This window comes from Pan troglodytes, chromosome 1, assembly GCF_028858775.2.
Source record: "Pan troglodytes isolate AG18354 chromosome 1, NHGRI_mPanTro3-v2.0_pri, whole genome shotgun sequence".
Taxonomy (NCBI): Eukaryota; Metazoa; Chordata; class Mammalia; order Primates; family Hominidae; genus Pan; species Pan troglodytes.
In genome coordinates this window covers 9,208,326-9,234,362 of record NC_072398.2, presented here as the reverse complement: position 1 = coordinate 9,234,362, position 26,037 = coordinate 9,208,326, and the positions used below count along the sequence as shown (strand labels likewise).

Genomic DNA, 26,037 nt, shown 5'->3' with positions numbered 1-26,037 from the left:
AATGGTGGGTGGACTGGAACTGTGTAGATAGGAGCTTAGCATGGACAGTGTTATTCCCTTCACCCTGACAGGGTGAGGCAGAGAGGGGCTTCAGGGCCCACACAGACTCTTTTCCTGGGAAGGACACAAGTGGACCAAGCGCAGGGCCACTGGGCCTCATGTTCATGGTGGGCACGCCCACTGGGCCAGTGTGGGCTGCAGACAGTGCATGCATGAAGCTCCCCTGCACAGCACATGGGAAAGGCACCAGTGGTTCCTCCAATATCTGATCTCACGTAGACTCTGTCTCCTGTAGCCAGGAAGTGTGTCAGCCTCACTTAGGTACATGGGTTTGAGCCAGGGGGTAGTTTACCTAAGAGAAACTGAGGCATGGGGACAATTAGAAGTAGACATGGACATGGGCCAAGTGAAAGCCCCAGATCTTTAGAATCGTACAGAGCATCCACCCTTTTCTCTCTCATGCAGACAGGACTAAGTTCCAGAGAAAGGAAGCAACCCAGAATGTGCTATTATTTGCCAATTAATTGAAGGCAGGAAGTCTGCTCTTCTTCTCAGTCCATGCACCAGCAGACTTCAGAGGGCCTTCGTCCATCGCCAGTTGGGCTGAACTGTGATGGTATCTGAGCTTCAATTTTCCTTTTGGTCAGTTATGCATACAAATCTGATAAACCTTCGTGCCATGGCCTCTTCACAGAAACCTCTCCGTCAGAAAAATCTCCCTTTTTAACACCTGAGCAGGACGAATGCAGCAGCTCTCTAAATGAGAACTCTCTAGGGACCGGCTTCAACCATGGGCCAGGGTCGTGCAGGGGCTAGGATCCAGGAATGCTAACTGCGCATGCGCTAGCCTGGAAGCTGCCGCGAGCGCCCCCCGTCCTTGTGCCAGGTGTCTGGCCCCAGGGACTCAGCAGTGTGGGCTTTAGAGCGGCTCTCAGGACTTCCAGGAAAGGCTGGGGACGTATACATTTACGCCAGCCAAAAAGACCCCCTTCTCCTCTGTTCTCTGAAGCTCAGAATGGTGGAGAGTGGACAGGACTTGAATGGGCGACCCCCTGATACTGCAAGTTTCCTCTGGCTTTTGCCTTTTAACTCATTACCATCCACCCTGGCACAAGGCAGGTTGTTGCCCTCAGCTGCCAGATATATGGCATGGCACAGATGGGCAGTGGAATTCTAGCTCTGAGCACTCCCGGCCCCCATTCTTATTCCAGAATGGCTGGGGCAGCAGGACCCTGACACTTCACCCGCGAGCCTGGATAAAAAGGCTCCCATGACCTCTCTCTTTAGCCAACCCCGCTGGGTGCAATATTCAGAAGTGCTCCCCGAGGTTTCCAATCCCCCTCTGTGCCCCACCTGTGGCAGAGTAAACGTACTTCCTCCAGACTCGCATGGCAGGGACTGACCAAGAAGGAAAGCGGCCCTCACTCCAGGGTTCCGTGGTGATACCTGCATCAGCACACCAGCCCGGGGGTCTGCACTCAGCGGGGTCTCAGGCCATCCCGCAGCTCATCAGCAGTGCTCGAAGGAATCGTGGGTGCCAACCACCAGTACAGGGAGCCTCATGCAGAAAGAGGGACACAAACAATACCTGTGCGTATATGCACATATATAGTATAGTTGCATTTATATATGTATATACATATACACACACATATATAAACATGTTATGTATGTGAAGAAGCACATTGATCGTCTGCATGGAGGATCTCATTTAAAAAATAAATAACATATCATGTAAACATGCATGCACACATTTATGTAAATGAATGTGAATGTGAGACAGTGAGACAGACTGGCAGAGACAGAGACAATGAGAGAGACAGAGGCTGAGAGATGTGGCCAAACCATTTAATATGGTCAGATTTGGTGGTAGGACATTGAAAATATTTTATTTTCTTCTCCAAGTGATACTTAAATATTTTATAATATTCACATTATTTTTATAATTATAAACAGATAAACATCATATACATATGTATATAGTAAACAAAACTCCACAGAAACACACACATTCACACACAGAGACATTCTGCCAAGGGCCCAATCTGCCCTCTCTGCATGAGCTGGCAGCAAGGGAATAAGAAAATGCCACAGGATCCTATCATTGCCACCTCCAGGAGCCCCTCTGCTGACAGCCGGCCCCCTGCACCGCCCTTGTTTGTAGGCACAGCTCAAATGCCATCCCCCTGGAGTGGAGGAGCTGACCTCTTCTCCTGAACACATTTTTCAGCTGTCATTTGTCTCCACCAGACTGGCAGGTTTATATGTCGGGTGACAACCAGCACTGGCGAGAATGTGGGAAGCAGAGGCCCCGGCAGATCCCCTGGGAGAATTGTTTATGGATACGCCTCTCTCGAGCTGGCAGCATCTATCAAAGCTCTAAACCGCTGTCTCTTTACCTAGCAGTGATAACCCTGGGACTTCATCCAGTAGACATTGGTGCACCATGTTTCAAGATTTGTTTTTAAGACTATTCATCACAGCACTGGTTGAAATAACAAGGAATTGGAAACATCATTAACATCCACATAGAGAGGATGGGTGAAGAAAATTGGGTCCGTGTGAACCAGGGAATACCAAGCAGCTACTGAGGTGGGTATGGTGGGTCTCTATGTGCCTATATTGGAAAGACTTCAAGGAAATTGATGTGAAAAAGTACATTGACGGTCAGTCTGCATTGAGGATCTTATTGTTAAAAAAATAAATATATACCATGTAAACATGCAGGCACACAGATATGTAAATGAATGTGCAGGTGAGGCAGTGAGACAGACTGACAGGGAAGGAGAGAGACAATGAGAGAGACAGAGCCTGAGAGATGTGGCCAAACCACCTGATGATCAGATTTGGTGGTGGGACATTGAAAATATTTTATTTTCTCCTTTAAGTAAAACTTAAATATTTTAGAATGTTCATCTTATCTTTACAATTATAGAAAGATCACATCATATTAAATACTATCCATTTAACACTCACCTATTAAATAATTGATGTGTATTTCCTAGTTTTAATTTTTATAGGCATTTTATTACAAAGCCAAAAATATGTAATATATTAATAGTAAAAGAAGGAATTCAACATTAATGAAAAATAAAATAAAAGATCTAGTCCCTTCACCCAGACACAGTGCCCTCCCCATGAGATGCTCCTCCTCCTGTCCTGGCCCTCCGTGTGTAGCCCATGTGCCCTTGAGGGCTGGGTGGGGAAACTTCAAGCCCTCAGCTCCTCTGTGATCTGCTGTCCCCACAGGTGGACACTGCCCAGACATCCTCTAGCCCTTGTGCATTTTCAGTGGCCCTGTGTCACATCTTACTCAGCACCCTCTGCTGTTGGACATTGGGCCATTTTTCATTTTTCACTCTCATTGAAGGGAACACGTGCATCCATAAATCTCCATTTTTTTTAAGATGGTACCCTAGAAATGAACATTCTGGATCAAAAATATAAATGTGACACGTTTTCAAGGTGTTGGCTGCAGTTTCCAAGACGTGAGTCGCTTTATCAGGGTGGATGCTTGCTGAGGAAAGTGGGGGCTTCAGAGATCTTGGGGCTGAGCCCTGAGGGAACAAAGGGAGGTAGACAAGCCAGCAGTGGAGACCACCAGGGCACCTGGAATGAACCGGAGAGGCCAGAAAGCCCTGCTGAGCCCCTCCTGCTCCATAACTCAGCCTCTGAGCAAAGCAGCCAGGCGCTGCCATCCAGGAGAGAAGAGGGGGCAGGTCTGGCCACCCTGCCTGTTTGGTCTCCCTCCAAGCACAGAGCTCCTTCCTCTCATTCAGGAAAGCACTTGTAAGGGGAGGTCAGCGAGTTATAGAGACCGCCGTGAATGTGTAGGAGACAGATGACGTTCTCAGCTTTAATAGCAGCACCACTCTAGCATGTGTGAGCAGGAGAGAATTTCTCGAAGCACATGAGGTGCTCATGCAAGCTTCAGGACAGCCAGAGTATCAGGCCGGCAGATTTGGAGCTGGACACAGCCAGAAACACCAACCCACACAGCCTCCTCCAGCAATGACCCATGCCTCTACCCCTGCACCAGCCACCAGCCCTGGTATCCTTCATATTCAGCTTCTGTGGGGGAGGGGGCTCTGCCTCCCACCAGAGACCCAGTATGCTCTCTGCCTACCTGGAGCTCCTGGATTCTGTGGGAGACAGACACAAAAGGGGGTGGTTAGCATGGATAATGGGAACCATGAGTCAGCTACTTTATTAATTAGAAGCCAATTCTTCAAAGAAGTTATGGAGAAAAAACATGCTTGACAATTCATTTTGAAAAAAAAAATTAATTGTGAAATATAAGTGAATCTCATATTTAACAAAGTATAATTATAGTAGTAACTATGCACTGTCTCCCAAAACCAACAAAGAATGAATCCAGTGTTGACTGGGTATTTGTGCCACAAATTTTCTAACCAAATTATAGCATTTTGGCAAAAATCTTCTGAAGCCTTGGTAATTTTTCTAAAGGTCTCTTTAATCCTGGGATACTTACATGGTTCTCATGGAAACCTCTTCGGAGTTTCCATGAATTTCCTTGGTGGCTGTGTCTTCTTTAACTGTTACCTGATCTAACCCATCTTACTTACCCAAAATCTTACTTGTTAGTTTTAATAGAGATCAATGGTCATTCTTGTCTTTTTATTTGTGAAAATCTTTTATCTGGTCAGTTTTCAGATTTTCTTCTATCTCCAGTTTTCAGAAATGTAATTGGTGTGCTTTGGTGTTGTTTCCTGGAGCTTCTTGTGCTTGCGGTTTCTTGTGCATTGACTTTTCCTGTTTTGTAATTTTTGACATGTAGAAAATTTTGAGGCTGGGTGTAGTGTCTCACTCATGTAATCCCATCCTTTGGGAGGCCGAGGTGCTCATGCAGATTGCTTGAGCCCAGGAGTTCGAGACCTTCCTGGGGAGTAGGCAAGATCCCGTCTCTACAAAAAATACAAATATTAGCTGGGAGTGGTGGTGTGTCCCTGTGATCCCAGCTACTTGGGAGGCTGAGGTGGGAGGATTGTCTGAGCCTGGGAGGTTGAGGATGTGGTGAGCCATGATTGTGTCACTACACTCCAACCCCAGTAACAAAGTGAGACCTTGTCTCAGAAAAAAAAGAAAAAAGAGAGAGAGAGAAAGAAAAGAAAGAAAGAAGGAAAGAAAGAAACAAAGAAACAAAGAGAAAGAAAAAGAAAGAAAAAGAAAGAAAGAAAGAAAGAAAGAAAGAAAAAGAAAGAAAGAAAGAAGAAAGAAAGAATTAATTGTGGCCCTCAAATTTTAAATTATTTTAACTCTATCTTTACCATCTCCTTCAGGGACTCTAATTGCAGCTACAACAAGACCCTTGAAGTTGTCCTAAGGCTCACTGATGCTCTTTTTGTTTAATAAAACTCTTTTCTCCATGTTTTCTATCCATGTTGGATTATTTCTATTGCCCTGTCTTAAAATTTACAAATATTTTCTTTTGTAATATAAAATCTGCATTCATCTCATCCAATGTGTTTTTCATTTCATACCTTGTATTTTTAATCTCTAGAAGTTTATTTTCTCTCTTTCTTATATCCTCTAAATCTGACTTGGTCAGTGTTTTCACTAGTATATTTCCTCTAGTACAGTGAGCATAATGAATTGGGATATAATTCTGTTTTAAGTTACTTGTTCGCTAATCTTATCATCTTTGTTAATTATGGGTCAATTTCCATTCAGGGATTTTTTTCTTTAATATGAGTTGTATCTTCTTTCCTTCCTATCTGCCCTCCTTCCTTCATTTTTTCCTTCCTTCATCCTTCCTTCCCCTCCCTTTCTCCTCCTGCCTTTCTCTCTCTCTCTCTTTCTCTCTCTCTTCCTTCCTTCCTTCCTTCCTCCTTCCTAGTAAGTTTTTATTGGAAGAAAATAACGGATTTTTATCTTCTTGTGTGCTGGATATTTTTGTATTGCTAGAAGTGTTCTTCAGTTTTGCTCTGGGATGTAATTAATTTCAGTTTGATCCTTTTGGGTCTTGCTTTTTATTGCGTTTGGTGGGATCAAAACAGTTTTTCAATCTAGAGTTGTTAATGTTTCCCACCCTGGAGACAGCACCCTTCTCAGTCCTCTAGCAGATGCTCTATGAATTATAATGTTTTTCACTTTTGCCTTTGGGAACAGGCACTATTTCCAGCCCTGTATGAGCTCTCAGGATAATTCCCTCTAATTCTTTTTGGTGATTATTTCTCCACGCTTGAGTAGTTTCATCACATGCAGAACTGCTCTGAAAATACTAGGGGATTCTCTGCAGACATCTGGGCTCTCTCTCTGTCAATCTTCTCCTCTCTGGCACAGCTCTGTCCTGGAAAATATAACTGCCTTGTCCTCTGCAGGTTCCCAGATTCATCTTCTCAACTCTGCAAGATTCTGGGCACTGCCCGAGTTCCCTTTTCTGCACCACAGTCTGTAAACTTTCCCTAGTGGTAAATCGGGGAAACCATCAGGCTTTTCTGTTTATTTCTTGTCTTTGAAGGATCACTCTCCCTTGTTGCTTAATGTTCATTGTCTAGCAAACAGCTGCTTCATATATTTTGCATGTTTTATACATTTTGTTTTTTAGTTATTTTAGGCAAGAAAGTAAATCGGATCCATTTTAGTCCATCTTAGTTGCATATTGAAGTGTATGTATCCTGACATACTCTTATGAAAAAAATATGAAAATATGAAATTTAAAAAATCTCCATTGGGATCATCTGAATTTTATCCATACTCTTCCTATACCCATTATGTAGCTTTTCTGTTTTCCCTTGTAGTTAGTATTAACCACTTCAAGTAGCACCACAACAATTCAGCTGTTTCCGTGTAATGAATACCGTGAAATGATTAGGAGGTGGATTCAATTTCCAATGCAAGAGAATTATTTTTGCGTCCTTTTTAAGGATTCCTTTATTTGTACCTAAAACACTCCTACAAGCAAAGCTCAGAGTTACAGGAAGGAGAAGTAAAATTCTTAAATATTAGGTTATTATATGTGAGAGTGAGAGGTATCTTTTGGTTTTTAGACCCTTGTCTTCTAACCAAGAGGTACTTCTTTGTATTAGACGTATGTGTAGCAATGCCACATAGCGATCACTTGTCTAAGAGATATGCAGCATCACGCAGGACAAATCTCAACCACACAAGATGTGTTTGACTTTTAATTGAGTCTTCAAATAACTTCCCCACATTTTCATAAAGGGGAAGAAACTGAGAGGATATCTCAACATGTACTAGACCTTTCGATTCCCAGAAACGTTCTTGAAGTGTCTGTGTGAGATTAGCTGATACAAGTCTCACTGTTCATTGGCCAGGACAGAGACTTTGGTTAGGTCTGCTGGGGATCCAGTGTACTGAGTCACTCAAAGTTAATGGCCCTTTAACAACTTTAGCTTGTTAGAACCACTGTACTTGAACACAGTATATGTCTGCTTCAAATACTGCCCATCTCCTTGCCCGCATTATCCCAATTAGTACACACTCATCCATGGGAATGTCTAGACAGCTCAGGAAATACATTTTCAATTGACTTTTTTATTTCTTATTTCAATTCTTCTTTATATAATAAGTAAATGGAAGAGAGGAATTGTCCCGTCTTCTCTACCCAATAGCACTGGAGTTAGAGGGTCTGGATTTAAGTCTTGGTTTCACCACTTAACAGTGCTGGAGTTAGAAGGACTGGATTTAAGTCTTGGTTTCATCACTTACAGTGCAGTCTCATGTATGTTACCAGCCTCTCTTGTCTCAGGTTCCCAGAAAAGATACAGGTAATAATGGCTTTGAGGATTAAACAATAATCCATGTAGAACACTAATCACAGCATGTACACGTATTAGATATTTAGCAACTTCATTTCCTTTTAATCGAGTTTATTGTACGCTCTAGAGATAGTATCATCCATGGTACATTTCCCAGCATAGACCAGCACCTAGCAGGTGCCTGGCACAACACATCAGGTGCTTTTGGCAGGTAGTGGGGGCTCAACAGATGCGCTCAATGAGAGAGCGAGTGAATTCCTTCTGTATCCCAAGTCACTTCGCACAATACCATGCTCATAGTAGGCACATAAAAGATATTTTCCATTAAATTCAGTCTCTTTCCTCTCTGTATCTCTGACCAAAGTCACTCTGTGTTCAGATTCAAAAATATCTAAAGACTGATATTTAGCAGGAAACTTTTAAAATAACTAATTATCAAAAGTAAAAAGGCTTAGAAGTCAAAAATTATCCAGATCAATTTCTATATTAAGAACTTTACTATGATGTGGATGATAGTTAAAATGATTTAAAAATGACTGCTTTGAATATGGAAACTTCTACTAAGAAAGGAGGAAGAGTACAAACCTGCATCTTTTAAATGTTATTCGAGGAAATCATGCCCCAAATGATAAAATTATAGCCTCAGTGTCTGAATTAGAAGTAAAATAAAAATTCAGGAAAGGGGAAAAACAAAAACCACTGGTATGATAAGCTCCTCAAAACTCCTAGAAATAAGAATGAGACTGGCTGATGTCAGCACTGTTGGTTCTCCCAGAAGCCTCCTCTGTCAGCTTGATGACACTGTCTCCATGATATGAGATGTAGTTCACTTTGGTTCCTTAAGGATACCTTCATGTGTAAAGAATATAAATTCTTGTCAACCATGAGGCCTGTATAAATGCTCAATAGTAAAGATAGCTTTTGCTTTGGGGAAACTCAGGCTAGAACTGAACACAAAGACAGCGAGCGTATCACAGCTGCTAAACATTTCATTCATCGCGCCCAAGTCATGACAATGAACTGGTGAAAATGAATTCACTTTTGTATCCTGGGTGTGAAACAGAAAGCAAATATGAAATGTAAAAATGAGAGATGTGGGTTTAAGGTTTTTGTAATGGTCTGAGAAAATTCAGAGAGCCTTATTGCAGGTTTCTGTTGCACAGTTTTACTGTGAAGACTCAGGATGGTGTGCATGGTACAAGATGCACACGGCCAGCTGAGGAACCCACTCCCGTGCCGAGCGTCTGCACCCAGCCCAGGGCTGCTCTTGCTGCTTCCTGTCTTCTCCTCTGCACACAGCCACTCCTGTGAAGTGTCACCGTGGTTTTGGAAAGTTGGGGATCGAGATGATGTTAGGATGTATCTCTCAGGAATTCCAAGACGGAGCTTTGTACATCACACATATTTGATAAAATTTTTATAAAATGAACCCATGGGAATAAGAACATGAATGGAGAGAAAGTGATCCTAGTCCCTAAGGAGGATGGGACTCAAGGGCAAGTCTGCAGGCACCTGCTGAGCAGGGAATGTAGAGTGAGCCTGTAATAGTCAGGGTTGGAAATGAGGAAACCAACCTGATGACAGACCTGCCCCCAGCTAAGGAGCAGTCATCCTAATGTCAAAGCCCTGGGGATGTGACACCCAGGGCAGGACAGCGACGGCATCAGTTTCAAAGGGTCTTGGAAGTTTAAGTGTTGAGGCCACAGTCTCTGTGACACTGACCATATATGATGGATGAGTTCCTTTTGGTTCCAGGAAAGTTCATTTCACAGGAGACAGAGACCAGAGAGAGAGAGAGAGAGAGAGAGGCAGGATCCAGCCCACTGGAGAAGAGCAGCAGGAGCCAGGCTCAGTGCTTAGACCCCCGTCAAATCAGCAGAGAGCAAGGAAGTCTGGGCTTAGATGAGATTTTGATGTAAACCAGGAACCAGGCAGGAAACTCAACCATCTGGACAGAGATCACAGATTTACAGAGGGGCCTGCAGCTCCCTGGGCAATGGATAGCAGCCTTAGGCATCAAACCCAAACAAGACACCCGCTCTCAGAGCTAAGGGCCTAGTGGACACCTGGCTTCGTTCTTAGCAGCTCAGGGACCGGGCAGGACCAAGGCTGCAGCGGGGCAGGGGTGGGGCAGGCAGAGAATGAAGGAAGCCTCAGCATGTACAGGCCTCTATGTTATTTCTCACTCTCCCAGTGACTCAATTTTTCACAGATATTTTACATCCTAATGTGGTAGACAGGGCACCTTGTAGTGACTTTACGCCTGTGGATCTTGGGGCATCACTGTTTGTTTCTTGGCAAGTGACTGAGGCCTGTCTAGCTCTGTACAGGGCCGACTAATTACAGCTGGCTACTCAACAGAGAGCAGAGAATATCCACAATGATTAGCAGATCTGTTCAGGAATTTTGAGTTGCTTTTTGTGTGTTTTAAATTTTCATTTATTTTTATATTTACCGTGTTAACTAATGTGCCTTTGTTTGTGTGTGCACAGAGTTTAGAATGACAAGGTAACAACATGAAGGCAGAGCGGCTTTGTGGTTGGAATGAAATGTTGTTCAAATACCCCCATGCCTCCTCCTGACCCTAGGTTCATTTTTTTCTGTTAGGGCGTCATGTCTCCAAGAGGCTTTCTTTAATAAAAATACTTTTGAATAATTTAATAAAATAGCCCCTATTCTTTGCACACCTACGATATGTCAGGCATTTTTTTGAATACATGGATATCATATCTCTATTTGACAGATGAGAACACTGAGACTCAGAGGGTAAGTAAGTTCACAAGGACTGTAAAGCTGGTGAGTGAATAGCTGAGCTAGAATTAGAAGCAGGTGTATTTGAGTCTTCTAGAAAGATAACTCCCCAGATTAAGCAGTTGTCTGTTGTTACTGTCTACCTCTGGCTTGGACTGGGACAAACTTATGTATGTTAGAACAATGAGTAAGTGTATATCAGTGGGAGGCAGGGCAGATGGACAGTGGCAGAGACAGCTGCCTGGGACATGGAAAGGCCGTGCACCCCATTCTTTAAAGCAACAGCATTGGGTTCACTATTACCTGCATTAGAGTTCGGATTTCTTCATTTCACCTTTTGTTTTGTTACCTTGCTGAGTTAACTTATTTTTCTCTGATTCTAGGTCAACCAGAAGGATTTGTTACAGATAGTTTTTGGGTTAACAAGGGCTAATGATGGAAAAATCACATTCTGGAGTAAAAGCCTAGGGGAAAGATTCTGGAATCCAAGGCTACCAGAACAGGCCATGAAAAGAATGAAGTAACATGAGCCCAAGTAGACAGATCTGGAGGAAGGGTCCTGGGCTCAGCAACATCAGGACAGCCAAGCAGGAAGCAAAGGCCCAAGGAGGTACCAGGGATCTGACATCTGCATCGATCAGCGGATGGAATTAACAGACCGGAGTGAAAGCCGGAGACCTGGTGGTGATGAATCCCACCCTTAGAGGACTGAGGGCGGCCTGGCTACCATCCCGATGGGTCAGTGCCCAGGACTGAGCAGTCAGTGCTCCTGTCAGCAAGTTGATGCCTATGTCCATCTGATCAGGGGATATGCTGAATATGGTCCCTGACTAGTATGGCTGCAAATTCAAGCTGGGAGACATGTTGGTCATTAGAAGACCTATTTCCAAACCCAGAAAAAATAGGATCCCAGGAAATCAGCTGGATAAGAAGTTTTAAAAGGGGAGAAGGATTTAAAAAATCATGGTTAATGTAACAGATCTCACCTATCTGAGACCAAAGTCCATTCACCATCATTAAATGCTTCCTACTTAATGTGGGCTGATGGGGGTTAGAGAGTGAGCACTGATAGACAGAAAGTGGAGAACTCTAGAGATGTTGTTTTCTGTGTCCCCAAGCCTTGTACACTGCTTGGCTCTTAGTAAGCACCCAATATATATCTGTTGATTACAGAAGTACAGCTCAGATTCCCAGTGAGTTTTCAGCCATTGTGATTTTTCTAAGTAATGTTGCTATAAGCACCTAACAAAACATTGCATATTAGTAAACTTACAATCTGTAAAACAAATTAGTAAATTAATATCATAAACTTACTATTTAACTCATTCCTTTGTTTAATGACACAATCTTGATTTTTATTCTGATAATCTCTGATTGAATAAACAATGAGTTGCCAGGTGCCAGAATGACACAAGAAATCTTTATTACAACTCCTGATCCATAATTGAATTTGAACCTGTGAATTGCTGAAGTCTTGAACACTTAAAGGAAATAATGTAATGCAGTTAGTTGATGTTTAGGTCTTCTCCGACCTTCTATCCCTACCTCATCCTAGAGCACCAGGAACCTTCCCTAGCACAGCACTAAGGTCCCAGCAGGACAACTGCTCTGTCACTGACCAGCTCTGCTCCTGACTCTCTGGCTCCATGGGGCCAGAGATTTATCTGGTTCACCTTTGTATTTCTAGTGTCCACTCTGCTGATTGCATTGTCATCATAGGTACTCAATAATTTTTTATTAAATGAATGAATATGGTAAGCCAAAATTCACAATCTGATTATTGGTCTTTATATATCTAAACTTTCCTTCCCTTCTTCCTTCCTTCCTCCTTCCTTCCTTCTCTCCTTCTTTCCTTCCTTTTTTCCTTCCTTCTTCCTTCCTTCCTTCCTTTTTGTTTCCATTGAAAGTCTGAGACTGAAACCACATTGCTGACTGGAGGAACCTAACTTGCTTCATGCCAAGAGTCACTCATCACAGAGCAGGGAAAAGCCTTCCTTTGATTGAGATTGGCCACCAGACATAAAAAAGAGTATCAGAGAGGATTTTTAAAACATGCCTCATGTGAAACCATCACCTACATCCTACACTGAGGCTTACCAAGCTTCTTCAGGAGACAAAACAGCATCTCCCTGGAGGAAAGTAAATCTCCATTTTTTTGTTTCTCTGGTTTTCTAAAGTGGGCACATGTTGGTTTTTACAAGAAAATATCCTTGGTCCTCAACTTCTGTGGCATCCCATGAGCATCAGAACACAAACTGCCCAACACACACAAAAATTGCATGCTCTATTCAGATCAATAAAGCATGATGGAAAATTAACTAAATGCAGAGCTTTCTAGGGCCATCAAAATAATTCATCAGGGCAAGGTGTGATGGCTCATGCCTATAATCCCAGCACTTTAGGAGGCCAAGGCAGGAGGATCACCTGAGGTCAGGAGTTCAAGACCAGCCTGGCCAACATAGTGAAACCCTGTCTCTACTAAAAATACAAAAATTAGCCATGCATGGTGGTGGGCAGCTGTAATCCTAGCTACTCAGGAGGCTGAGGTGGGAGAATTGCTTGAACCTGGGAGGCGGAAGTTGCAGTGAACCAAGATTGTGCCACTGCACTCCAGCCTGGGTGACAGAGCAAGACTCCATCTTACTTTAAAATATAATAACAATAATAATTCATCATAGTATGCTGAGTTAAACAAGAGGCAAACCTGAATAAACAAAGTTTCTATGTACACCCAGGTCATAGGATAGAATTCATGTTGAATATTCCAGCATTTCTTAACAGGCAATTAGGAATTTGTTCTAATTGTTTTACTGTGCTCTCTGTGGACATATTGTCTATATGATTAGTGTGTGAGACACCAAAAAGCAGCAACTCCTACTCATCTTTTCATTGTTTTCCTTAGAAAATTGGTTAAATTAGGGAATAGCTAAATAACGTTGCCAGGATTCCATTTGTAGCCAGTTCTAGTCTCTTTTATCAGTAGTTTACTTTGCCTTTCAGTTAGTTGTTCACGGAAAAAATATATAAATTACTTATTCTACAAGTAAACATCAATACATACAATGGGATACCACTCATCCTTTAAAAGAAATGAGATCTACTATGTGGATGAACTTTAACAACATTATGCTAAATGTAATCAGCCAGGCAGAAATGTACAAATATTGTACGATTCCACATGTATGAGGAAACTAGAATAGGCACCGTCGGAAACAGAGAGTTAATAGAGATTCCTATGGGATGAGAGTTAGGAGGATTGCAGAGTTATTGTTTAATGGACACAAAGTTTTCGTTTGGTACGATCACAAATTTCTGGAAATGAATAATGTGAATAGACTTACTATCACTGAGTTGTATACTTCAAATCGTTAATATGGTAAATTTAATGTTATTACCTTTTATCACAATTTTTAAATGGCCCAAATAAGTACAAATCAACGTAACATTATTTATTTGCTTACTAGATAGGAAACCTTATTATTAAATCTCTTTATAAAAAGCTCAAATGTGAAATCTTTTTGTCCAAAAAATGTATGTCCAAAAAATAGATCAAAGTAGCTCTGGAAACCCTTCAGACATTAAGAATAAGATAGCTGGGAAAGAAATAGTGAAGGCCAGCTCTGATTGCCAGACAGAACTGTGGGCAGCCTGAGGAGACCTATCACTGACATGTCCTCAATAAATCCACCACAGGATAGATATTCAGCAACCATTTGGCTTTGCTTTCAATGAAAAGGATTACCTTTTCATTTAACTTAAAAAGTTGAAATTCCATGGGATCACTTGCTGATTGCCATGACTTAAAAAACAGACATATTTAAGTTTTAACTTGGCTTTTAATTTTATAGGAAGAGTGTGAAAGTGTAAAGGAGGAGAGAAAGTGTCACCTTTTCTTTTCGCACGAGAAAGCGTGACTTCAAGATTGGCAAAGGCATAAAATATGGAATACTTATGGGATGCATCTGGGTGGGCTGATGCTGGCAATTCTACCCCTAGAAATACCCAAGAGAAATAAAAGCTAATGTATACGTCAAAACTTTTACATAGATGTTCAAAGAGGTATTATTCATGATAGCCAAAAAAGCCCAGAATCAATCCAAATATCTACCTACCGATGAACAAATAAACAAACGTAGTTTATCTATAAATGAAATATTATTCAGCATTTAAAAAGGAATGAGGTACTGACATATGCTATACCATTGATGAGATATATACATAATGTTATTCAGTCTTATAAAAAAAAGGAAATCCAGCTATTTGTGGCAGCATGGATGAACATAAAAGACATTATGCTAAATTAAATAAGACCAGAAAGACAAATACTGCATACTCTCACTGATACATGGAATCCAAAGACGTTGAACTCAAAGAAACAGAGAGTAGAAGGGAGGTTGCGAGGGGCTGAGGAATGGGAAATTGGGGGATTTAGCCAAAGGGTAAAAACTTTCAAGTGTAAGATGAATAAGTTTTGGGGATCAAATACACAGTACAGTAACTATACTTAATAATACTAATACTGTATAGTTATGGTAACTATGCTTAATAATACTTCACATTTGCTGAGAGAGTAATAATGTTAAATGTTAACACACACACACGCACGCACGCACACACACACACACCAAGTAACTATATAAGGCGATGGATATGTTAATCAGCTTAATTATGATAATCATTTCACTATATATATATCAAAGCATCAGATTTTACATATTAAATATATACAATTTTTATTTGTCAAAAAATTGTGAAAGATCCATATTAACTCCATGATTTTTTCAGTTACTGCAGCAAAAGTAGATAAGAGCAGTTTTAGAATTCTGCAATTCTGCATTTCATGATATATTGACATAATTTATTTCTGTTCCTTTTCCAGAAGATCAGGTCTTTCTGTGCATCGTAAATCACCAGGCATGCTCATTTCTCTGAAAAACATATATTTAGGCCATCTTATCATTAAATAAATTGTTTAATGAATAAAACACCACTGATTTATAGCCATACCAAGCTTTATGCATTCATATAGTTATTGTTTTATAAGTAAAATCCTGTTGTTAAACTTTAGTTCCACAAAATCTAATATTCTGAAAGACCTACCTTCTAACAGCAACATGAACCTCTCCGACATGTATAAATCTCATACCTGGAGCTGACCAAGAGGAAAGAGAGCCTCGGAGACCATCAGAGCCATTCCTGCAGTGGATGAAGGTCTTCTGAAGTCTCTGCTGGTGTGTGGGGGGGGCAGCAGAGCTGGCTTCCTGCCCCCAATTAACTGGCAAATAATATTACAATCTGGGCTGCTCTGAGCCCAAATCAGATGGTTTTAGAGTGCTGCTTCTCAGAGAGGATATAGAAAGGTAGTCAGAATTGTCAGCATAATCCTCCCTGCTCAGTGTCAGAAAAGGAGGCTTGTTTATTTCAAGTTACTCTGCTCAAGAAATGTTATTTTAACATGATTTACCAGAAACAAAGGTGAACCTACAACCAGTAGTAGGAAAATCTCAAGACAGTATCAAATTGCTCAATATGGTTCAGTTCTGTTTAGATTTTTTGAGCTCCTACTATTTTAAAAGCACGGGCCTGGAATCTGGAGATAGTAAGTGGAGTAAGACCCTGTCCACTCTCTCAAGGCAGGGATTGGTGACACTGGGCAAGACACACCATTTCTCTGGGTTCTGGCTGCCTCATTTATGAAAAGCAACAATGTGAGTAGTTAATTTCTAAAGTTGCATTTGTGTTAAAAGGAATTTTTACAAAAAAACAAAAAAACTTTCTTATTCTAGAAATCCTTAGATGGCAGAGTAAATTTTACCTTAAGATCCATGTTTTTAAATGACAGTGTCATGAGCCTAAAAGAAGGGAATATATCTGGCCGCAGTATTTAAATTACTCTTTGTTATCGGTATCAGAATATTGCAGTCTCCATTTTCTGTCATCAAGTTTTCTTATTCCAAGAAGCAAGGCAAATAAACCCACAATTTTCTACTAATTTTTCAGAAGTTGGGAATTATTTTCTAGTAAGAAAGCATGAAACCACTTTTCTTACTTACACATTTGTAGACATCTGAACTCCCATGCCAAGAGGGGATGCCAGAAGAGGTGAGGTGAGGGGGTAACTTTGGCTAGTGAGGGCTCCCAGGGTCAGCAAGCCGGGGGTGTCTTCCAACTGGAGTTGGGATAATGCTGCAATCCAAGTCAAGTGCAGAACCAGAAACAAGATGATGGCAGGTGAGCCAGAGAAGGGAGATCCTATGGGCTCCCCAGAGAAGGGAGATCCAGAAAAGGGAGATCCAAGGGAGGTCAGAGGTGACCCCCAAGACCTAGAGTGAAGTAACACAGAGTAGGCCAATGAAGGAGGCCAATGTAAGCAGAGAAGGCAAAACAAGAGCGTGATTCTGGGAAATACCTGGGACCAGGTAGGTCCAGGCTGGCGGTTGCAGTGGGAAGGCAGTCGGGATTAAGGGAGCTGGTAGGTTGTCAAGATGCATGTTTATGATGACTTCATATCTGGGCTGTCTAGGAAAGTCCCAATTTCAAATACCGTAGTATTTTTGTCAGATGTTGCAAACCAAGTGCCTTCATTCAGCTGTACTTGGCACCTCTGCTCGGCCAGGTGCTGGGCTAAAAATCTGCGATGTAGTCAGGACCAAGGTGTAGACTCTGCTTTCAGGTCGCCCACTGTCCTGTGCAGGGGGCTAAGGATTATAGCAAGTATGGTAGAAAGCACAGCTACCAGGTTATTGTAATAAAACCTAATCTCTCCCTCAAAATTATTATAACCACTGGTCATTACTCTGATCTGATCCTCTTTTAAGAAAAAAAGGATTTTTGGGGAGGCTGAGGCAGGTGGATCACCTGAGGTTAAGAGTTCACGACCAGCCTGGCCAACATGGTAAAACCCCGTCTCAACTAAAAATGCAAAAATTAGCCTGGCATGGTGGCACATGCTTGTAATACAAGCTACCCGGGAGGTTGAGGCAGGAGAATCACTTGAACCCACAAGGCAGAGGTTGCAGTGAGCTGGGATCGTGCCACTGCACTCCAGCCTGGGCAACAGAGTGAGACTCTGTCAAGAAAGAAAGGAAAGAAAGAGAGAAAGAGAGAAGGAAAGGAAAGGAAAGGAAAGGAAAGGAAAGGAAAGGAAAGGAAAGGAAGAAAAGAAAGGAAGAAGGAAGGAAAGAAAGAAAGGAAGAAAAGGAGGGAGGGAGGAAGGAAGGAAGGTAGGAAGGAAGGAAGGCAGGAAGGAAGGATTTTTGCAAAGTTCGCACACAGACACTGAGTTCTTTGGGGATAGCAGACAATGTATACTAGACTTTGGCTATGCTAACCATGAGATGTCCACTTTCACACACTTGTGGCTGAGACCTCCTGCTGATCACCTGTATTTTGTCCTCCCTCGTTTCCATTATATTCTCACCGTCCCATAAGCAGATCGCTTGCTACTGAAAGATTCCTATCACAAAGAAGTAACATGATTACCAGATATCTTTAGTGCATCACATCTAATAGTCAGAAGATATTTTATATAGACAGATGTTTATAGATGGAGGAAGGAGAGATGAATCTGGATGCAAATCCTGAGGATGGACAAATAATTTTACAAGTTTGCACGCATCACAAGGTGTATCTCCCAGTAACTGGATTGTCTTATATTTGTTTCTTGTGTGGAATTTTCACTGGCTTCCCATTTAAATTGAAAAATAAAAGCAAATAAATATTTATTTACAAATTCTCTAGGATTAGGCCCATGGCCTGGGCTTGCAGGGCGTGCAGCTGAGCGGTGCTGGGAGGGCAGCAGAGGTGGCAACAGCACCACCAGATCCAGTTCCGGCACCAAACCGAACACGAAGCCAGGAGGTCCAAGACTAGCCTGGGATTGGACACGGTGAATGGATATCAGACCTGGGGCATGCCAAGGAAATATTTTCAAAGTTGGAAAAGTATGTTGATATAGATGCTGGAAAGTATACCATTGGCTTGGGCCAGGCCAAGATGGGCTCCTGCACACATGGAGAAGAGATCAACTCTCTTTGCATGCCTGTGGTTCAGAATCTTATGGAGAGAAAAAATCTTTCCTACGATTGCACTGGGCGACTGGAAGTTGGAACAGAGACAATCAAGGACAAATCAAAGTCAGTGAAGACTAATTTGATGCAGCTGTTTGAGGAGTCTGGGAATATAGATATAGAAGGAACCGACACAACTCATGCATGCTGTGGAGGCCCAGCTGCTGTCTTCAGTGCTGTTAATTGGATTGAGTCCAGCTCCTGGGATGGACAGTTTGCCCTGGAGCTTGTAGGAGATATTGCTGTATATTCCATAGGAAAAGTTAGACTGACAGGTGGAGTCGGAGCAGTAGCTCTGCTAATTGAGCCAAATGCAACCTTAATTTTTGAACGAGGGCTTCGTGGGACACATATGCAACACGCCTATGACTTTTATGAGCCTGATATGCCCTCTGAATGTCCTATAGTAGATGGAAAACCCTCCACACAGTGCTGCTTCAGTGCATTAGATCACTGCTATTCTGTCGACTGCAAAACGATCCATGCCCAGTGGCAGAAAGACGGAAATGATAAAGATTTTACCTTGAATAATTTTGGCTTCTTGATACTTCACTCACCATATTGTAAACTGGTGAGTTTATCTCTAGCTCGGATGTTGCGGAATGACTTCCTTAATGATCAGAACAGAGATAAAAATAGTGTTTAGAATGTCCTGGAAGCCTTTGGGAATGTTAAATTAGAAGACATCTATTTTGATACAGATGTGGAGATGGCATTTATGAAGGATAGTTCCGAACTCTCCCATCAGAAAACAAAGGCATCTTTGCTGTATCCAGTGAAAATGGAAATACGTACACATCGTCAGTATATGGTTCCCCACAACTGTCCCAGCACAGTACTCACCTCAGCAATGATCAGGGAAGAGACTGGAGTGTTCTCATACGGTTCTGGTTCAGCCGGCACCCTGTACTCTCTTAAAGTTACACAAGATGCCACACCAGGGTCTGCTGTTGATAAAATAACAGCAAGCTATGGGATCTTAAATCAAAGTGTAGCTCAAGAACTTGTGTGGTACCAGATGTCTTTGTTGAAAACATGAAGCTCAGAGAGGACACCCATCACTTGGTCAACTCTGTTCCCCGGGGCCCAAGAGATTCACTCTTTGAAGAAACATGGTACTTAGCTAGGGTGGGTGAAAAGCACAGAAGTTACACTCCGTGTCCTTCTCCAAATGATGACACTTGGGATGAAGGAGTCAGACTTGTGCATTCAAACACAGTAACTGATCATATTCCAAGCCCTGCTAAGACAGTGCCAAGACTCCCTGCCACAGCAGCAGAAACGGGAGCAGCTGTCATTAGTAATGGGGAACATTAAGATATTCTGTGAGATGCAAGGCTTCGGTGTGAGGGTGGGGATGGGATTACATGTTGCTCAGATTTTTATGTGAGTGACATGGAGCCTGGATGACCATCGTGTACTTGGGAAAGTCTCTTTTCCTCAATTTGCTGACATGTTTCCCACTGTGGTCTGGCCAATGCCAAGTGCGCTTGAGTGATGTTAAGGGCTCTATAAAACTTCAGACCTCTCTAGCCATTCGTATACATGAAGTTTAGTTTTCAGCCATGGTATAATGAATCCTGTCCTTCTGTCAGAGGAAAGCAGAGGTACTAATCTTCAATTAAATTTTTTTAAAACAGCTAAGAATTGTGTACTTTGAACAACAAGCTTACTGAAAGTTCTAGCTTGGGAAATGCGGTCTTAAAATGTGATATGCACAGATACTTTGACAACGGCAAGACAAGGCCAGGTGCTCTGGCTCGTGCCTGTAATCACAGCACTTTGAGAGGCCGAGGCGGGCGGATCGACTGGGCCCAGAAACTTGAGACCAGCCTGGGCAACATGGCGAAACCCTGTCTCTACTAAAAATACAAAAATTAGCCGGATGGGTGGCATGTGCCTGTGGTCCCAGCTACTCGGGAGGCTGAGGTGGGAAGACCTCTTGAGCCCCGGAGGCAGAGGTTGTAGTGAGCAAAGAAAGAAGGAAGGAAGGAAGGAAGGAAGGAAGGAAGGAAGGAAGGAAGGAAGGAAGGAAGGAAGGAAGGAAAGGGAAGGGAAGGGAAGGGAAGGGAAGGAAGGAAAGAAAGAAAGAAGGAAGGAAGGAAAAGAGGGAAAGAAAGAGAGAGGGAAGGAAGGGAGGGAGGGATGGAAGGAAGGAAGGAAGGAAAGAAAGAAAGAGAAAGAGGCAAGACAAAGAAAGAAAGAGGCAAGAGAAAGAAAGAAGAAAGAAAGAAAGAAAGAAAGAAAGAGGCAAGACAAATATACACCCTTTTTTCTCAAATTGATAAATCCTGAAGAGGAAGAAAACAGCTGAGACAATAAAACTAGTTCTGGAATCTGGAATGTTGCTTTAAATCCAGGCCAGCTGTGACAAAAGTTGTTATGGCCTCTGAACAGAGAGACGCTGACATTGGGCAAGCTTCTGGTATAGGAAACATGGTACATTCGGAAGCCGTGAATAAAGCTCTGGGTGGCTCCTGAATCGGTTCATGGCAGATTGTGGTGAGCAACATTGAGATGTTATTGGAGGTGTGGATGAGGACATTCATTGTCGCGATCCTTCTTTGCAACTTATTTTGAAGAATGAATGAAACATTTTTTTGGTTGCCTTTTAAAAAATTATAAATGGAAAGGAAGGACGGAGCAGGACATTATTAGGTTGCTTCTGATGCTTCAGTGTTATAAATTCAATATATAGACTGACAGCCTAAATTCATGATGTAGAACAGTTCTTTTCATTTTTACTCTTTCTCCTTTTTTTTTCTTTTGCTATCTGTTCAATGAAAATAACAAGGTACAACCCAAGTTTTTACATAGTGTAACTAGAAGTATTCCACTTCAAGGTCTGAAAGTAGGATTTATGAAGCATTTTCTTAGACTTTTACCTTTAAAAAAGAACAAACAAAACCTATCACACAGGATGGGTAGGAAGATTGGTTACACAGCTTTGTGGTGCTTACAATGAGCCTTATAGACTGTAAAATGCAGATAGTTTGAACTAAGGTACAGAACTAAATTTTCTAAACTTTATTTGCTGTTAAAGAAATAATTCCTTATTTTAAAGAAAAAAACAAATTCTCGAAGTTTATAAAACATTTATTTTCTCAAGAAGGCTCACTTGCAAACATTTTGAAGTAAACTATGTCATAGCAGTCATGCACTGCCCTCTGGTGGTCACATGAGAGCCCTTCATGACAAATGCTGCAGGGCTCTGCATTTGGCGTCAGCAAAAGAAGACAACATTCAAATTTAGACATCGCTATGGGCTTGCAGTTAGATCATATCCCAATTTTGTAAGAATCAATGTTTGGAAGATAACTTCGAGAGGAAGTCATTGTTTCTTCATTTCACATTGTAAAAAGGAGGTCTCTTTCCAAGTGTGGTATTTCAGGGAGTATTTATTGAGCACATAGATTCCAGGGCAGAAAATAGAGACCAGGTCACTGTCTCATAGCAGGGTAGGGGGTCGGGGAAAAGGGGAAGCAGTGTTAGGAAATGTTGAGAATGACTGGCCAGCATCACAACTATGTATATCTGGCTTACAGAAAATAGTATATCAAACCAAAGCCCATTGATGGAATCCTTCTGATTACTTAAACAGTATATTTTATAAAATTTGAGAACTATTACCCAACATGTCTGTATACTTTCATCTAATCTTAGACACAGAGTTTTTCCAAACATGGGATCAACTTACATCCCCAGTTACTTTTCTCACTTGATATGAGCCCTAATCCATGCTATTCAATTGTTTTTGAAAATCTGATTTAATTGCTGCATAGTGTTCCTTAATACATCTTGTACACAAATTACATGCTTCCATAGCTTCTGCTGCTGTCTCCCTCCACCAACCAAATCTGCTTTATTTCTAAAAGTGGACCTCAATCACTATCTTCTGCAGGCAGCTTCCCCTTCTAGAATAATTCATGGGACTTCTAGGACTTTCACTTTATCCTTCTGTCTCTTAGGATAGCAGGCACTCCATACCATGTCTTATCTCCCTTTATATACTGAGAGCTTCTTCTAGGGCAAGGTGCTGCTAAATTAGCTCTCTGTCCAGCTCTTAGCACAGTGCTCAGAATACAGCAGACACTCCATAAAAATTGGAGAAACACAATAAATCCAAACAAATTGTTTACTGTTGCAGAGAACTCTAGTCGTCCATCAAAATCCATTCTCCCCTTCTCTGCACACACAGTTGGACTACATTTCCCAGGCTCTCTTGTGTTATGCGTGGTCACATGGCCAGTTCTTGCAAATGGAAGAGGAGTGGGATCGATGTGAGCCACTGCCAGTCCAGGCCCATAAAATCCTCCTGTGGACATTTCTTCGTGCTCTTTCTTCTTCTGCTGATGGATGCAAGTAGAGATGAGGCCCCAGATATCAAAGTCAAAATAAAATATATTGGTGAATCCGTAAATGTAAATGCTTTATTTGGGAAAGCACAAATTGCAGTTCAGGGAATACACATAGTCCAAGTGCTCTTCAGAATGTCCAAGAACAAAGAGAAGGTTGGAGGTTTTATGAAAAGAGCTATGTTATGTTTTGTTTTGAAAATAAGGTCATTGGCATGAGTAAAATTTTAGGGAATTGGCATCCTCTAATTGGTGAGTGGTGATGGTGGGTAAAACTAGTCTTAGCTTCCTGGCAGGTCATTGTAGAAACTAATAGAAAACTGGTTTCAGGTTACAGCAGGCAGTTTCAGCAGCTGGGCTTGCCGAGAATTACATTCTCAAAACAATGCTATATTCCCCAAGTGCTTTTTCCCCCTGGTCTCTGGACTCTGTTTTAGCTGGGTATGACAAGAATGACCCAGTTTGCATGATCACCATTCACAGGAATGGTGAAGGCACAAGAAGGAAACACTCTGGGTTCCTGGATGACCACAGGGAGGAAAGCCGCCTTTCCAACCTGGGCACCCATCTAGCCATGCCAGGGGGGTGCAAAATACAGTGTTATGCCACTGAAATTGTTTATTCAATGTAACCTCATTAATACAGCTGCTTACAAATTCGATCACAGGATAACTTACATAGTCATCTCTGTGTCACATTTAATATGACAGAAGTCAGTCAGGCCTTGCCAATGGTGCCCTTCCATTGACCCTGCTATTCTGACCCAGCCACTTTACCTCATAGAACTTCCATCCCTCATAATATTTTAAATCTCTGCTTCATAAACGTTGACGTCAGAATTATACCAATATTTTAAAAGTTTGTTGAGGAGCAATTTTGAGAGTAAACTTCAATAGTACTTTTAATTATTTAATACTTTTTAAATATAGCACATGATATGGTTTCCTATGTCCCCACCCAAATCTCATCTTAAATTCCCATGTGTTATGGGAGGGACCTGGTAGGAGGTAATTGGATCATGGGGGCAGGTCTTTCCCATGCTGTTCTTGTGATAGTGAATAAGTCTCATGAGATCTGATGGTATTATAAGGTGGAGTTTCCTTGCACAAGCTCTCTCTTTGCCTACCGCCATCCACGAAAGATGTGACTTGCTCTTCCTTGCATTGCACCATGATTGTGAGGCCTCCCCAGCCATGTGGAACTGTAAGTCCATCAAACCTCTTTCTTTTATAAATTGCCCATTCTCATGTATGTCTTTACCAGCAGCGTGAAAACAGACTAATACCGTAATCAGTATCAGTAGAGTGGTGCACTGCTGAAAAGATACCCAAAAATGTGGAAGTGACTTTGGAACTGGGTAATGGACAGAGGTTGGAACAGTTTGGAGGGCTCAGAAGAAGGCAGGAAAATGTGGGAAAGTTTGGAACTCCCTAGAGACTTGTTAAATGGCTTTGCCCAAAATGCTGATAATGATATGGACAATGAAATCTAGGCTGAGGTGGTCTCAGATGGAGATGACGAACTTGTTGGGAACTGGAGCAAAGGTTACTCTTGTTATGTTTTAGCAAAGAGACTGGCAGCATTTTCCCCCCACCCTAGAGATTTGTGGAACTTTGAACTTGAGAGAGATGGTTTAGGGTATCTGGCAGAAGAAATTTCTAAGCAGCAAAGCATTCAAGAGGTGACTTGGGTGCTGTTTAAGGCATTCAGTTTTAAAAGGAAAATAGAGCATAAAATTTTGGAAAATTTGCAGCCTCACAATATGATAGAAAAGAAAAGCTCATTTTCTGAGGAGAAATTCAACCAGGCTGCAGGAATTTGCATAAGTAATGAGGAGTTGAATGTTAATCACCAAGACAATGGGGTAAACGTCTCCAGGGCATGTCACAGACCTTGGCAGCAGACCCTTCCATCACAGGCCCAGAGGCTTGGGAGGATAAAATGGTTTTGTAGGCAGGCCCCAGGGTCCCCCTGTTGTGTGCAGCCTAGGGACTTGGTGCCCTGCATCCAGCTGCTCTAGCCATAGCTAAAAGGGTCCAAGGTATAAATCGGGCTGTGGCTTTAGAAGGTGCAAGTGCCAAGTCTTGGCACCTTCCAAGTGATGTTGAGCTTCCAGTGCACAGAAGGAAGAATTGAGGTTTGGGAACCTCCGCCTAGATTTCAGAGGATATATGGAAATGCCTGGATCTCTAGGAAGAAGTTTGCCACAGGGGTAGGGTCCTCATGGAGAACCTCTGCTAGGGTAGTGCAGAAGGTAAATATGGGTTTGGAGCCCCAACACAGAGTCCCTACTGGGGCACTGCCTAGTGGAGCTGTGAAAAGAAGGCCACTGTCCTCCAGCCCCAGAATAGTAGATCCACTGATAGCTTGCACCATGCACCTGGAAAAGCCATAGACACTCAATGCCAGCCCATGAAAGCAGCTGGGAGGGAGGCTGTACCCTGCAAAGCCACAGGGGCAGAGCTGCTCAAGACCATGGGAACCACCTCTTGCATCAGCATAACCTGGATGTGAGACATAGAGTCAAAGGAGATCATTTTTTTGGAACTTTAAGATTTGACTGCCCCACTGGATTTCAGACTTGCAGGGGGCCTGTAGCCCCTTTGTTTTGGCCAATTTCTCTGATTTGGAATGGCTGTATTTACCCAATACCTATACCCCCATTGTATCTAGGAAGTAACTAACTTGCTTTTGATTTTACAGACCCATAGGCAGAAAGGACTTGTCTTGTCTCGGATGAGACTTTGGACTGTGGACTTTTGAATTAATGCTGAAATGAGTTAAGACTTTGGGGACTATTGGGAAGTCACGATTGGTTTTGAAATGTGAGGACATGATATTTGCGAGGGGCCGGGGATGGAACGATATGGTTTGGCTGTGTCCCCAACAAAATCTCATCTTGAATTCCCATGTGTTGTGGGAGGAACCCGGTGGGAGGTAATTGAATCATGGGGGCAGATCTTTCTCGTGCTGTTCTTGTGAAAGTGAATAAGTCTCATGAGACCTGATGGTTTCATAAAAAGAAGTTTTATTGCACAAGCTCTTTCTTTGCCTGCCTCCATCCATGTAAGATGTAACTTGCTCTTCTTTGCCTTCCACCATGATTGTGAGGCCTCCCCA

At 42.2% G+C, this 26,037-nt stretch overlaps 1 pseudogene; it reads left to right on the top strand.

The window, feature by feature from the left end:
• Nucleotides 1–1,388: 1,388 nt before the first annotated feature.
• Nucleotides 1,389–19,879, top strand: LOC469726 (hydroxymethylglutaryl-CoA synthase, cytoplasmic-like; annotated as a pseudogene).
• Nucleotides 19,880–26,037: the final 6,158 nt, after the last annotated feature.